Source organism: Rhinoderma darwinii, assembly GCF_050947455.1.
Source record: "Rhinoderma darwinii isolate aRhiDar2 chromosome 5 unlocalized genomic scaffold, aRhiDar2.hap1 SUPER_5_unloc_18, whole genome shotgun sequence".
Classification (NCBI taxonomy): Eukaryota; Metazoa; Chordata; class Amphibia; order Anura; family Rhinodermatidae; genus Rhinoderma; species Rhinoderma darwinii.
The window spans coordinates 258,657-271,580 of NW_027461774.1; the positions used below are offsets into that span (position 1 = coordinate 258,657).

Sequence of the window (12,924 nt, forward strand, 5' to 3'; positions counted from 1 at the left end):
CCTAAAAGGGAGGGCGGAGAGAAGACAAGGAAGGTGAATGAGGTGTTCCAATGTGAAATGCCGGAAACACAGAAACACAGACGACACACAACAAGAGGTGGCAATCTATTCATTAATTGCATTTAATCAATGAGCTCATTATCACTCATGCATTGTCCAACAGGTGTTGAAATAATGGGATTAAAAGGGGAGATCCCTTCAGAAAGACAGAAACAATAGCAAAGACAAAAAACACTTTTGGAATCTGCTTTTAGTCAACACATAAGGAAAGGGTGCACCGGTCCTGGAAATACTGCAATACCAGGTCAATGCGTGGAGTGGACAGAGCAAGCTCTATTTCCATCTCCCTGTTCTAAAAATCCATTTAATATATGGTCCCCAGATAGGGGACGTATCAGATATTAAACTGATAAGAACAGATACTACACTTGATCTTAGCCAAAAGGCCGAGAAGCGATAACCCGAACGGGCCGCGCGTTGCCCGAGCCTGCCCGATACTGCTGTTCAGCCCTTGCAGCGATTCAGCCTACTTCTAGGCAATTCCATGGGGCCCTGCAGGCTCACACACTCACAGCTACACGGGAGGTGAATAAAGGCCGGAGAGGAAGCCAGACAGGATTTGCTTCTTTTGCTTGCACCACAATGCAGTGCTGAAAGAGGAGGAATCTACATAAAAACGCCTTCCTGGCAACGCCCAAATGCCCTGCTGCCATGCAGATAAACACTGGCAGCGGCAGCAAGTGCATGCCCACAGCCACCCCTTGTTCCTTCACACCTTGTATCAGCTGTAATCCAGTCCAGTCCAGTGCTGCCTGCTGAGCAGCACTGACCAACACTGCCTGGGCCCAGGCTTTTATCTCTGAGGCCCCATTATGGTGTCAGAAAGCTGGCTCTGGAATCCTGAGGGCTCCACTATGACACGTGCAAAGTTCCGTCTGAACTTTATATAAGACGGTGAGGCTCAGTCAGTCACTCAGTGTTGCCTGAGAGGGCAACACTGCAACAGCCGGCCGCCAGGCTGTCTTTTTTTTGCACAGCTAGTTGCCTCCAGGAGGCCACAAGAGGGAGACAAGGGACTGCAAAATGGAAAATAGGCATCCACCAACTTTACAGACAACTTCTCCTTGCTCCTACAACCTCCATCCTTGCACAGTTTGTTATTCTTCTAGGTAACATAGTAACAAATCCAAATTGCTGCTCTCTTTGTAGGCAAGCAAGGCTTTGTTGCAACTGCAATTCTTACTTCTTCTTGAAATGTAGGGACAACAGTACATTCCATCACATCCATCTAGTGTACACAGGTAGGTCCATTGTGGCGGGCAGGCGAGCGGGCGGGCTGCTTTATTGGCTGTTTGCTGTTCCCCTACTCCACTCCACTATTTGACTGTTGTGCTGCATCAATCAATCAATCAATCAATCAATCAATCAATCAATCAATCAATCAGTGGCTGGCTCAGGTGCAGCTCTTTAACTTACCTAAAAGGGAGGGCGGAGAGAAGACAAGGAAGGTGAATGAGGTGTTCCAATGTGAAATGCCGGAAACACAGAAACACAGACGACACACAACAAGAGGTGGCAATCTATTCATTAATTGCATTTAATCAATGAGCTCATTATCACTCATGCATTGTCCAACAGGTGTTGAAATAATGGGATTAAAAGGGGAGATCCCTTCAGAAAGACAGAAACAATAGCAAAGACAAAAAACACTTTTGGAATCTGCTTTTAGTCAACACATAAGGAAAGGGTGCACCGGTCCTGGAAATACTGCAATACCAGGTCAATGCGTGGAGTGGACAGAGCAAGCTCTATTTCCATCTCCCTGTTCTAAAAATCCATTTAATATATGGTCCCCAGATAGGGGACGTATCAGATATTAAACTGATAAGAACAGATACTACACTTGATCTTAGCCAAAAGGCCGAGAAGCGATAACCCGAACGGGCCGCGCGTTGCCCGAGCCTGCCCGATACTGCTGTTCAGCCCTTGGAGCGATTCAGCCTACTTCTAGGCAATTCCATGGGGCCCTGCAGGCTCACACACTCACAGCTACACGGGAGGTGAATAAAGGCCGGAGAGGAAGCCAGACAGGATTTGCTTCTTTTGCTTGCACCACAATGCAGTGCTGAAAGAGGAGGAATCTACATAAAAACGCCTTCCTGGCAACGCCCAAATGCCCTGCTGCCATGCAGATAAACACTGGCAGCGGCAGCAAGTGCATGCCCACAGCCACCCCTTGTTCCTTCACACCTTGTATCAGCTGTAATCCAGTCCAGTCCAGTGCTGCCTGCTGAGCAGCACTGACCAACACTGCCTGGGCCCAGGCTTTTATCTCTGAGGCCCCATTATGATGTCAGAAAGCTGGCTCTGGAATCCTGAGGGCTCCACTATGACACGTGCAAAGTTCCGTCTGAACTTTATATAAGACGGTGAGGCTCAGTCAGTCACTCAGTGTTGCCTGAGAGGGCAACACTGCAACAGCCGGCCGCCAGGCTGTCTTTTTTTTGCACAGCTAGTTGCCTCCAGGAGGCCACAAGAGGGAGACAAGGGACTGCAAAATGGAAAATAGGCATCCACCAACTTTACAGACAACTTCTCCTTGCTCCTACAACCTCCATCCTTGCACAGTTTGTTATTCTTCTAGGTAACATAGTAACAAATCCAAATTGCTGCTCTCTTTGTAGGCAAGCAAGGCTTTGTTGCAACTGCAATTCTTACTTCTTCTTGAAATGTAGGGACGACAGTACATTCCATCACATCCATCTAGTGTACACAGGTAGGTCCATTGTGGCGGGCAGGCGAGCGGGCGGGCTGCTTTATTGGCTGTTTGCTGTTCCCCTACTCCACTCCACTATTTGACTGTTGTGCTGCATCAATCAATCAATCAATCAATCAATCAATCAATCAATCAATCAATCAATCAATCAATCAGTGGCTGGCTCAGGTGCAGCTCTTTAACTTACCTAAAAGGGAGGGCGGAGAGAAGACAAGGAAGGTGAATGAGGTGTTCCAATGTGAAATGCCGGAAACACAGAAACACAGACGACACACAACAAGAGGTGGCAATCTATTCATTAATTGCATTTAATCAATGAGCTCTTTATCACTCATGCATTGTCCAACAGGTGTTGAAATAATGGGATTAAAAGGGGAGATCCCTTCAGAAAGACAGAAATAATAGCAAAGACAAAAAACACTTTTGGAATCTGCTTTTAGTCAACACATAAGGAAAGGGTGCACCGGTCCTGGAAATACTGCAATACCAGGTCAATGCGTGGAGTGGACAGAGCAAGCTCTATTTCCATCTCCCTGTTCTAAAAATCCATTTAATATATGGTCCCCAGATAGGGGACGTATCAGATATTAAACTGATAAGAACAGATACTACACTTGATCTTAGCCAAAAGGCCGAGAAGCGATAACCCGAACGGGCCGCGCGTTGCCCGAGCCTGCCCGATACTGCTGTTCAGCCCTTGCAGCGATTCAGCCTACTTCTAGGCAATTCCATGGGGCCCTGCAGGCTCACACACTCACAGCTACACGGGAGGTGAATAAAGGCCGGAGAGGAAGCCAGACAGGATTTGCTTCTTTTGCTTGCACCACAATGCAGTGCTGAAAGAGGAGGAATCTACATAAAAACGCCTTCCTGGCAACGCCCAAATGCCCTGCTGCCATGCAGATAAACACTGGCAGCGGCAGCAAGTGCATGCCCACAGCCACCCCTTGTTCCTTCACACCTTGTATCAGCTGTAATCCAGTCCAGTCCAGTGCTGCCTGCTGAGCAGCACTGACCAACACTGCCTGGGCCCAGGCTTTTATCTCTGAGGCCCCATTATGATGTCAGAAAGCTGGCTCTGGAATCCTGAGGGCTCCACTATGACACGTGCAAAGTTCCGTCTGAACTTTATATAAGACGGTGAGGCTCAGTCAGTCACTCAGTGTTGCCTGAGAGGGCAACACTGCAACAGCCGGCCGCCAGGCTGTCTTTTTTTTGCACAGCTAGTTGCCTCCAGGAGGCCACAAGAGGGAGACAAGGGACTGCAAAATGGAAAATAGGCATCCACCAACTTTACAGACAACTTCTCCTTGCTCCTACAACCTCCATCCTTGCACAGTTTGTTATTCTTCTAGGTAACATAGTAACAAATCCAAATTGCTGCTCTCTTTGTAGGCAAGCAAGGCTTTGTTGCAACTGCAATTCTTACTTCTTCTTGAAATGTAGGGACGACAGTACATTCCATCACATCCATCTAGTGTACACAGGTAGGTCCATTGTGGCGGGCAGGCGAGCGGGCGGGCTGCTTTATTGGCTGTTTGCTGTTCCCCTACTCCACTCCACTATTTGACTGTTGTGCTGCATCAATCAATCAATCAATCAATCAATCAATCAATCAATCAATCAATCAATCAATCAATCAATCAATCAATCAGTGGCTGGCTCAGGTGCAGCTCTTTAACTTACCTAAAAGGGAGGGCGGAGAGAAGACAAGGAAGGTGAATGAGGTGTTCCAATGTGAAATGCCGGAAACACAGAAACACAGACGACACACAACAAGAGGTGGCAATCTATTCATTAATTGCATTTAATCAATGAGCTCATTATCACTCATGCATTGTCCAACAGGTGTTGAAATAATGGGATTAAAAGGGGAGATCCCTTCAGAAAGACAGAAACAATAGCAAAGACAAAAAACACTTTTGGAATCTGCTTTTAGTCAACACATAAGGAAAGGGTGCACCGGTCCTGGAAATACTGCAATACCAGGTCAATGCGTGGAGTGGACAGAGCAAGCTCTATTTCCATCTCCCTGTTCTAAAAATCCATTTAATATATGGTCCCCAGATAGGGGACGTATCAGATATTAAACTGATAAGAACAGATACTACACTTGATCTTAGCCAAAAGGCCGAGAAGCGATAACCCGAACGGGCCGCGCGTTGCCCGAGCCTGCCCGATACTGCTGTTCAGCCCTTGCAGCGATTCAGCCTACTTCTAGGCAATTCCATGGGGCCCTGCAGGCTCACACACTCACAGCTACACGGGAGGTGAATAAAGGCCGGAGAGGAAGCCAGACAGGATTTGCTTCTTTTGCTTGCACCACAATGCAGTGCTGAAAGAGGAGGAATCTACATAAAAACGCCTTCCTGGCAACGCCCAAATGCCCTGCTGCCATGCAGATAAACACTGGCAGCGGCAGCAAGTGCATGCCCACAGCCACCCCTTGTTCCTTCACACCTTGTATCAGCTGTAATCCAGTCCAGTCCAGTGCTGCCTGCTGAGCAGCACTGACCAACACTGCCTGGGCCCAGGCTTTTATCTCTGAGGCCCCATTATGATGTCAGAAAGCTGGCTCTGGAATCCTGAGGGCTCCACTATGACACGTGCAAAGTTCCGTCTGAACTTTATATAAGACGGTGAGGCTCAGTCAGTCACTCAGTGTTGCCTGAGAGGGCAACACTGCAACAGCCGGCCGCCAGGCTGTCTTTTTTTTGCACAGCTAGTTGCCTCCAGGAGGCCACAAGAGGGAGACAAGGGACTGCAAAATGGAAAATAGGCATCCACCAACTTTACAGACAACTTCTCCTTGCTCCTACAACCTCCATCCTTGCACAGTTTGTTATTCTTCTAGGTAACATAGTAACAAATCCAAATTGCTGCTCTCTTTGTAGGCAAGCAAGGCTTTGTTGCAACTGCAATTCTTACTTCTTGAAATGTAGGGACGACAGTACATTCCATCACATCCATCTAGTGTACACAGGTAGGTCCATTGTGGCGGGCAGGCGAGCGGGCGGGCTGCTTTATTGGCTGTTTGCTGTTCCCCTACTCCACTCCACTATTTGACTGTTGTGCTGCATCAATCAATCAATCAATCAATCAATCAATCAATCAATCAATCAATCAATCAATCAAGTGGCTGGCTCAGGTGCAGCTCTTTAACTTACCTAAAAGGGAGGGCGGAGAGAAGACAAGGAAGGTGAATGAGGTGTTCCAATGTGAAATGCCGGAAACACAGAAACACAGACGACACACAACAAGAGGTGGCAATCTATTCATTAATTGCATTTAATCAATGAGCTCATTATCACTCATGCATTGTCCAACAGGTGTTGAAATAATGGGATTAAAAGGGGAGATCCCTTCAGAAAGACAGAAACAATAGCAAAGACAAAAAACACTTTTGGAATCTGCTTTTAGTCAACACATAAGGAAAGGGTGCACCGGTCCTGGAAATACTGCAATACCAGGTCAATGCGTGGAGTGGACAGAGCAAGCTCTATTTCCATCTCCCTGTTCTAAAAATCCATTTAATATATGGTCCCCAGATAGGGGACGTATCAGATATTAAACTGATAAGAACAGATACTACACTTGATCTTAGCCAAAAGGCCGAGAAGCGATAACCCGAACGGGCCGCGCGTTGCCCGAGCCTGCCCGATACTGCTGTTCAGCCCTTGCAGCGATTCAGCCTACTTCTAGGCAATTCCATGGGGCCCTGCAGGCTCACACACTCACAGCTACACGGGAGGTGAATAAAGGCCGGAGAGGAAGCCAGACAGGATTTGCTTCTTTTGCTTGCACCACAATGCAGTGCTGAAAGAGGAGGAATCTACATAAAAACGCCTTCCTGGCAACGCCCAAATGCCCTGCTGCCATGCAGATAAACACTGGCAGCGGCAGCAAGTGCATGCCCACAGCCACCCCTTGTTCCTTCACACCTTGTATCAGCTGTAATCCAGTCCAGTCCAGTGCTGCCTGCTGAGCAGCACTGACCAACACTGCCTGGGCCCAGGCTTTTATCTCTGAGGCCCCATTATGATGTCAGAAAGCTGGCTCTGGAATCCTGAGGGCTCCACTATGACACGTGCAAAGTTCCGTCTGAACTTTATATAAGACGGTGAGGCTCAGTCAGTCACTCAGTGTTGCCTGAGAGGGCAACACTGCAACAGCCGGCCGCCAGGCTGTCTTTTTTTTGCACAGCTAGTTGCCTCCAGGAGGCCACAAGAGGGAGACAAGGGACTGCAAAATGGAAAATAGGCATCCACCAACTTTACAGACAACTTCTCCTTGCTCCTACAACCTCCATCCTTGCACAGTTTGTTATTCTTCTAGGTAACATAGTAACAAATCCAAATTGCTGCTCTCTTTGTAGGCAAGCAAGGCTTTGTTGCAACTGCAATTCTTACTTCTTCTTGAAATGTAGGGACGACAGTACATTCCATCACATCCATCTAGTGTACACAGGTAGGTCCATTGTGGCGGGCAGGCGAGCGGGCGGGCTGCTTTATTGGCTGTTTGCTGTTCCCCTACTCCACTCCACTATTTGACTGTTGTGCTGCATCAATCAATCAATCAATCAATCAATCAATCAATCAATCAATCAATCAGTGGCTGGCTCAGGTGCAGCTCTTTAACTTACCTAAAAGGGAGGGCGGAGAGAAGACAAGGAAGGTGAATGAGGTGTTCCAATGTGAAATGCCGGAAACACAGAAACACAGACGACACACAACAAGAGGTGGCAATCTATTCATTAATTGCATTTAATCAATGAGCTCATTATCACTCATGCATTGTCCAACAGGTGTTGAAATAATGGGATTAAAAGGGGAGATCCCTTCAGAAAGACAGAAACAATAGCAAAGACAAAAAACACTTTTGGAATCTGCTTTTAGTCAACACATAAGGAAAGGGTGCACCGGTCCTGGAAATACTGCAATACCAGGTCAATGCGTGGAGTGGACAGAGCAAGCTCTATTTCCATCTCCCTGTTCTAAAAATCCATTTAATATATGGTCCCCAGATAGGGGACGTATCAGATATTAAACTGATAAGAACAGATACTACACTTGATCTTAGCCAAAAGGCCGAGAAGCGATAACCCGAACGGGCCGCGCGTTGCCCGAGCCTGCCCGATACTGCTGTTCAGCCCTTGCAGCGATTCAGCCTACTTCTAGGCAATTCCATGGGGCCCTGCAGGCTCACACACTCACAGCTACACGGGAGGTGAATAAAGGCCGGAGAGGAAGCCAGACAGGATTTGCTTCTTTTGCTTGCACCACAATGCAGTGCTGAAAGAGGAGGAATCTACATAAAAACGCCTTCCTGGCAACGCCCAAATGCCCTGCTGCCATGCAGATAAACACTGGCAGCGGCAGCAAGTGCATGCCCACAGCCACCCCTTGTTCCTTCACACCTTGTATCAGCTGTAATCCAGTCCAGTCCAGTGCTGCCTGCTGAGCAGCACTGACCAACACTGCCTGGGCCCAGGCTTTTATCTCTGAGGCCCCATTATGATGTCAGAAAGCTGGCTCTGGAATCCTGAGGGCTCCACTATGACACGTGCAAAGTTCCGTCTGAACTTTATATAAGACGGTGAGGCTCAGTCAGTCACTCAGTGTTGCCTGAGAGGGCAACACTGCAACAGCCGGCCGCCAGGCTGTCTTTTTTTTGCACAGCTAGTTGCCTCCAGGAGGCCACAAGAGGGAGACAAGGGACTGCAAAATGGAAAATAGGCATCCACCAACTTTACAGACAACTTCTCCTTGCTCCTACAACCTCCATCCTTGCACAGTTTGTTATTCTTCTAGGTAACATAGTAACAAATCCAAATTGCTGCTCTCTTTGTAGGCAAGCAAGGCTTTGTTGCAACTGCAATTCTTACTTCTTCTTGAAATGTAGGGACGACAGTACATTCCATCACATCCATCTAGTGTACACAGGTAGGTCCATTGTGGCGGGCAGGCGAGCGGGCGGGCTGCTTTATTGGCTGTTTGCTGTTCCCCTACTCCACTCCACTATTTGACTGTTGTGCTGCATCAATCAATCAATCAATCAATCAATCAATCAATCAATCAATCAATCAATCAATCAATCAATCAATCAGTGGCTGGCTCAGGTGCAGCTCTTTAACTTACCTAAAAGGGAGGGCGGAGAGAAGACAAGGAAGGTGAATGAGGTGTTCCAATGTGAAATGCCGGAAACACAGAAACACAGACGACACACAACAAGAGGTGGCAATCTATTCATTAATTGCATTTAATCAATGAGCTCATTATCACTCATGCATTGTCCAACAGGTGTTGAAATAATGGGATTAAAAGGGGAGATCCCTTCAGAAAGACAGAAACAATAGCAAAGACAAAAAACACTTTTGGAATCTGCTTTTAGTCAACACATAAGGAAAGGGTGCACCGGTCCTGGAAATACTGCAATACCAGGTCAATGCGTGGAGTGGACAGAGCAAGCTCTATTTCCATCTCCCTGTTCTAAAAATCCATTTAATATATGGTCCCCAGATAGGGGACGTATCAGATATTAAACTGATAAGAACAGATACTACACTTGATCTTAGCCAAAAGGCCGAGAAGCGATAACCCGAACGGGCCGCGCGTTGCCCGAGCCTGCCCGATACTGCTGTTCAGCCCTTGCAGCGATTCAGCCTACTTCTAGGCAATTCCATGGGGCCCTGCAGGCTCACACACTCACAGCTACACGGGAGGTGAATAAAGGCCGGAGAGGAAGCCAGACAGGATTTGCTTCTTTTGCTTGCACCACAATGCAGTGCTGAAAGAGGAGGAATCTACATAAAAACGCCTTCCTGGCAACGCCCAAATGCCCTGCTGCCATGCAGATAAACACTGGCAGCGGCAGCAAGTGCATGCCCACAGCCACCCCTTGTTCCTTCACACCTTGTATCAGCTGTAATCCAGTCCAGTCCAGTGCTGCCTGCTGAGCAGCACTGACCAACACTGCCTGGGCCCAGGCTTTTATCTCTGAGGCCCCATTATGATGTCAGAAAGCTGGCTCTGGAATCCTGAGGGCTCCACTATGACACGTGCAAAGTTCCGTCTGAACTTTATATAAGACGGTGAGGCTCAGTCAGTCACTCAGTGTTGCCTGAGAGGGCAACACTGCAACAGCCGGCCGCCAGGCTGTCTTTTTTTTGCACAGCTAGTTGCCTCCAGGAGGCCACAAGAGGGAGACAAGGGACTGCAAAATGGAAAATAGGCATCCACCAACTTTACAGACAACTTCTCCTTGCTCCTACAACCTCCATCCTTGCACAGTTTGTTATTCTTCTAGGTAACATAGTAACAAATCCAAATTGCTGCTCTCTTTGTAGGCAAGCAAGGCTTTGTTGCAACTGCAATTCTTACTTCTTATTGAAATGTAGGGACGACAGTACATTCCATCACATCCATCTAGTGTACACAGGTAGGTCCATTGTGGCGGGCAGGCGAGCGGGCGGGCTGCTTTATTGGCTGTTTGCTGTTCCCCTACTCCACTCCACTATTTGACTGTTGTGCTGCATCAATCAATCAATCAATCAATCAATCAATCAATCAATCAATCAATCAATCAATCAGTGGCTGGCTCAGGTGCAGCTCTTTAACTTACCTAAAAGGGAGGGCGGAGAGAAGACAAGGAAGGTGAATGAGGTGTTCCAATGTGAAATGCCGGAAACACAGAAACACAGACGACACACAACAAGAGGTGGCAATCTATTCATTAATTGCATTTAATCAATGAGCTCATTATCACTCATGCATTGTCCAACAGGTGTTGAAATAATGGGATTAAAAGGGGAGATCCCTTCAGAAAGACAGAAACAATAGCAAAGACAAAAAACACTTTTGGAATCTGCTTTTAGTCAACACATAAGGAAAGGGTGCACCGGTCCTGGAAATACTGCAATACCAGGTCAATGCGTGGAGTGGACAGAGCAAGCTCTATTTCCATCTCCCTGTTCTAAAAATCCATTTAATATATGGTCCCCAGATAGGGGACGTATCAGATATTAAACTGATAAGAACAGATACTACACTTGATCTTAGCCAAAAGGCCGAGAAGCGATAACCCGAACGGGCCGCGCGTTGCCCGAGCCTGCCCGATACTGCTGTTCAGCCCTTGCAGCGATTCAGCCTACTTCTAGGCAATTCCATGGGGCCCTGCAGGCTCACACACTCACAGCTACACGGGAGGTGAATAAAGGCCGGAGAGGAAGCCAGACAGGATTTGCTTCTTTTGCTTGCACCACAATGCAGTGCTGAAAGAGGAGGAATCTACATAAAAACGCCTTCCTGGCAACGCCCAAATGCCCTGCTGCCATGCAGATAAACACTGGCAGCGGCAGCAAGTGCATGCCCACAGCCACCCCTTGTTCCTTCACACCTTGTATCAGCTGTAATCCAGTCCAGTCCAGTGCTGCCTGCTGAGCAGCACTGACCAACACTGCCTGGGCCCAGGCTTTTATCTCTGAGGCCCCATTATGATGTCAGAAAGCTGGCTCTGGAATCCTGAGGGCTCCACTATGACACGTGCAAAGTTCCGTCTGAACTTTATATAAGACGGTGAGGCTCAGTCAGTCACTCAGTGTTGCCTGAGAGGGCAACACTGCAACAGCCGGCCGCCAGGCTGTCTTTTTTTTGCACAGCTAGTTGCCTCCAGGAGGCCACAAGAGGGAGACAAGGGACTGCAAAATGGAAAATAGGCATCCACCAACTTTACAGACAACTTCTCCTTGCTCCTACAACCTCCATCCTTGCACAGTTTGTTATTCTTCTAGGTAACATAGTAACAAATCCAAATTGCTGCTCTCTTTGTAGGCAAGCAAGGCTTTGTTGCAACTGCAATTCTTACTTCTTCTTGAAATGTAGGGACGACAGTACATTCCATCACATCCATCTAGTGTACACAGGTAGGTCCATTGTGGCGGGCAGGCGAGCGGGCGGGCTGCTTTATTGGCTGTTTGCTGTTCCCCTACTCCACTCCACTATTTGACTGTTGTGCTGCATCAATCAATCAATCAATCAATCAATCAATCAATCAATCAATCAATCAATCAATCAGTGGCTGGCTCAGGTGCAGCTCTTTAACTTACCTAAAAGGGAGGGCGGAGAGAAGACAAGGAAGGTGAATGAGGTGTTCCAATGTGAAATGCCGGAAACACAGAAACACAGACGACACACAACAAGAGGTGGCAATCTATTCATTAATTGCATTTAATCAATGAGCTCATTATCACTCATGCATTGTCCAACAGGTGTTGAAATAATGGGATTAAAAGGGGAGATCCCTTCAGAAAGACAGAAACAATAGCAAAGACAAAAAACACTTTTGGAATCTGCTTTTAGTCAACACATAAGGAAAGGGTGCACCGGTCCTGGAAATACTGCAATACCAGGTCAATGCGTGGAGTGGACAGAGCAAGCTCTATTTCCATCTCCCTGTTCTAAAAATCCATTTAATATATGGTCCCCAGATAGGGGACGTATCAGATATTAAACTGATAAGAACAGATACTACACTTGATCTTAGCCAAAAGGCCGAGAAGCGATAACCCGAACGGGCCGCGCGTTGCCCGAGCCTGCCCGATACTGCTGTTCAGCCCTTGCAGCGATTCAGCCTACTTCTAGGCAATTCCATGGGGCCCTGCAGGCTCACACACTCACAGCTACACGGGAGGTGAATAAAGGCCGGAGAGGAAGCCAGACAGGATTTGCTTCTTTTGCTTGCACCACAATGCAGTGCTGAAAGAGGAGGAATCTACATAAAAACGCCTTCCTGGCAACGCCCAAATGCCCTGCTGCCATGCAGATAAACACTGGCAGCGGCAGCAAGTGCATGCCCACAGCCACCCCTTGTTCCTTCACACCTTGTATCAGCTGTAATCCAGTCCAGTCCAGTGCTGCCTGCTGAGCAGCACTGACCAACACTGCCTGGGCCCAGGCTTTTATCTCTGAGGCCCCATTATGATGTCAGAAAGCTGGCTCTGGAATCCTGAGGGCTCCACTATGACACGTGCAAAGTTCCGTCTGAACTTTATATAAGACGGTGAGGCTCAGTCAGTCACTCAGTGTTGCCTGAGAGGGCAACACTGCAACAGCCGGCCGCCAGGCTGTCTTTTTTTTGCACAGCTAGTTGCC

The 12,924-nt window shown here is 47.8% G+C and overlaps 9 non-coding genes across 9 annotated transcripts; all 9 read right to left on the bottom strand.

The window, feature by feature from the left end:
• Positions 1 to 267: 267 nt before the first annotated feature.
• On the bottom strand, positions 268 to 458 carry LOC142686613 (U2 spliceosomal RNA). Its single transcript, XR_012855940.1, has one exon. It is a non-coding gene; the product is annotated as a U2 spliceosomal RNA (small nuclear RNA).
• Positions 459 to 1,742: 1,284 nt separating this feature from the next.
• LOC142686614 (U2 spliceosomal RNA) lies at positions 1,743 to 1,933 on the bottom strand. The gene has a single exon (XR_012855941.1). It is a non-coding gene; the product is annotated as a U2 spliceosomal RNA (small nuclear RNA).
• Positions 1,934 to 3,229: 1,296 nt separating this feature from the next.
• LOC142686615 (U2 spliceosomal RNA) lies at positions 3,230 to 3,420 on the bottom strand. The gene has a single exon (XR_012855942.1). It is a non-coding gene; the product is annotated as a U2 spliceosomal RNA (small nuclear RNA).
• Positions 3,421 to 4,728: 1,308 nt separating this feature from the next.
• On the bottom strand, positions 4,729 to 4,919 carry LOC142686616 (U2 spliceosomal RNA). Its single transcript, XR_012855943.1, has one exon. It is a non-coding gene; the product is annotated as a U2 spliceosomal RNA (small nuclear RNA).
• A 1,290-nt stretch (positions 4,920 to 6,209) lies between these two features.
• LOC142686617 (U2 spliceosomal RNA) lies at positions 6,210 to 6,400 on the bottom strand. The gene has a single exon (XR_012855944.1). It is a non-coding gene; the product is annotated as a U2 spliceosomal RNA (small nuclear RNA).
• Positions 6,401 to 7,684: 1,284 nt separating this feature from the next.
• On the bottom strand, positions 7,685 to 7,875 carry LOC142686618 (U2 spliceosomal RNA). The gene has a single exon (XR_012855945.1). It is a non-coding gene; the product is annotated as a U2 spliceosomal RNA (small nuclear RNA).
• Positions 7,876 to 9,179: 1,304 nt separating this feature from the next.
• On the bottom strand, positions 9,180 to 9,370 carry LOC142686619 (U2 spliceosomal RNA). Its single transcript, XR_012855946.1, has one exon. It is a non-coding gene; the product is annotated as a U2 spliceosomal RNA (small nuclear RNA).
• Positions 9,371 to 10,662: 1,292 nt separating this feature from the next.
• On the bottom strand, positions 10,663 to 10,853 carry LOC142686622 (U2 spliceosomal RNA). Its single transcript, XR_012855948.1, has one exon. It is a non-coding gene; the product is annotated as a U2 spliceosomal RNA (small nuclear RNA).
• Positions 10,854 to 12,145: 1,292 nt separating this feature from the next.
• On the bottom strand, positions 12,146 to 12,336 carry LOC142686623 (U2 spliceosomal RNA). The gene has a single exon (XR_012855949.1). It is a non-coding gene; the product is annotated as a U2 spliceosomal RNA (small nuclear RNA).
• Between the last annotated feature and the right edge of the window lie 588 nt (positions 12,337 to 12,924).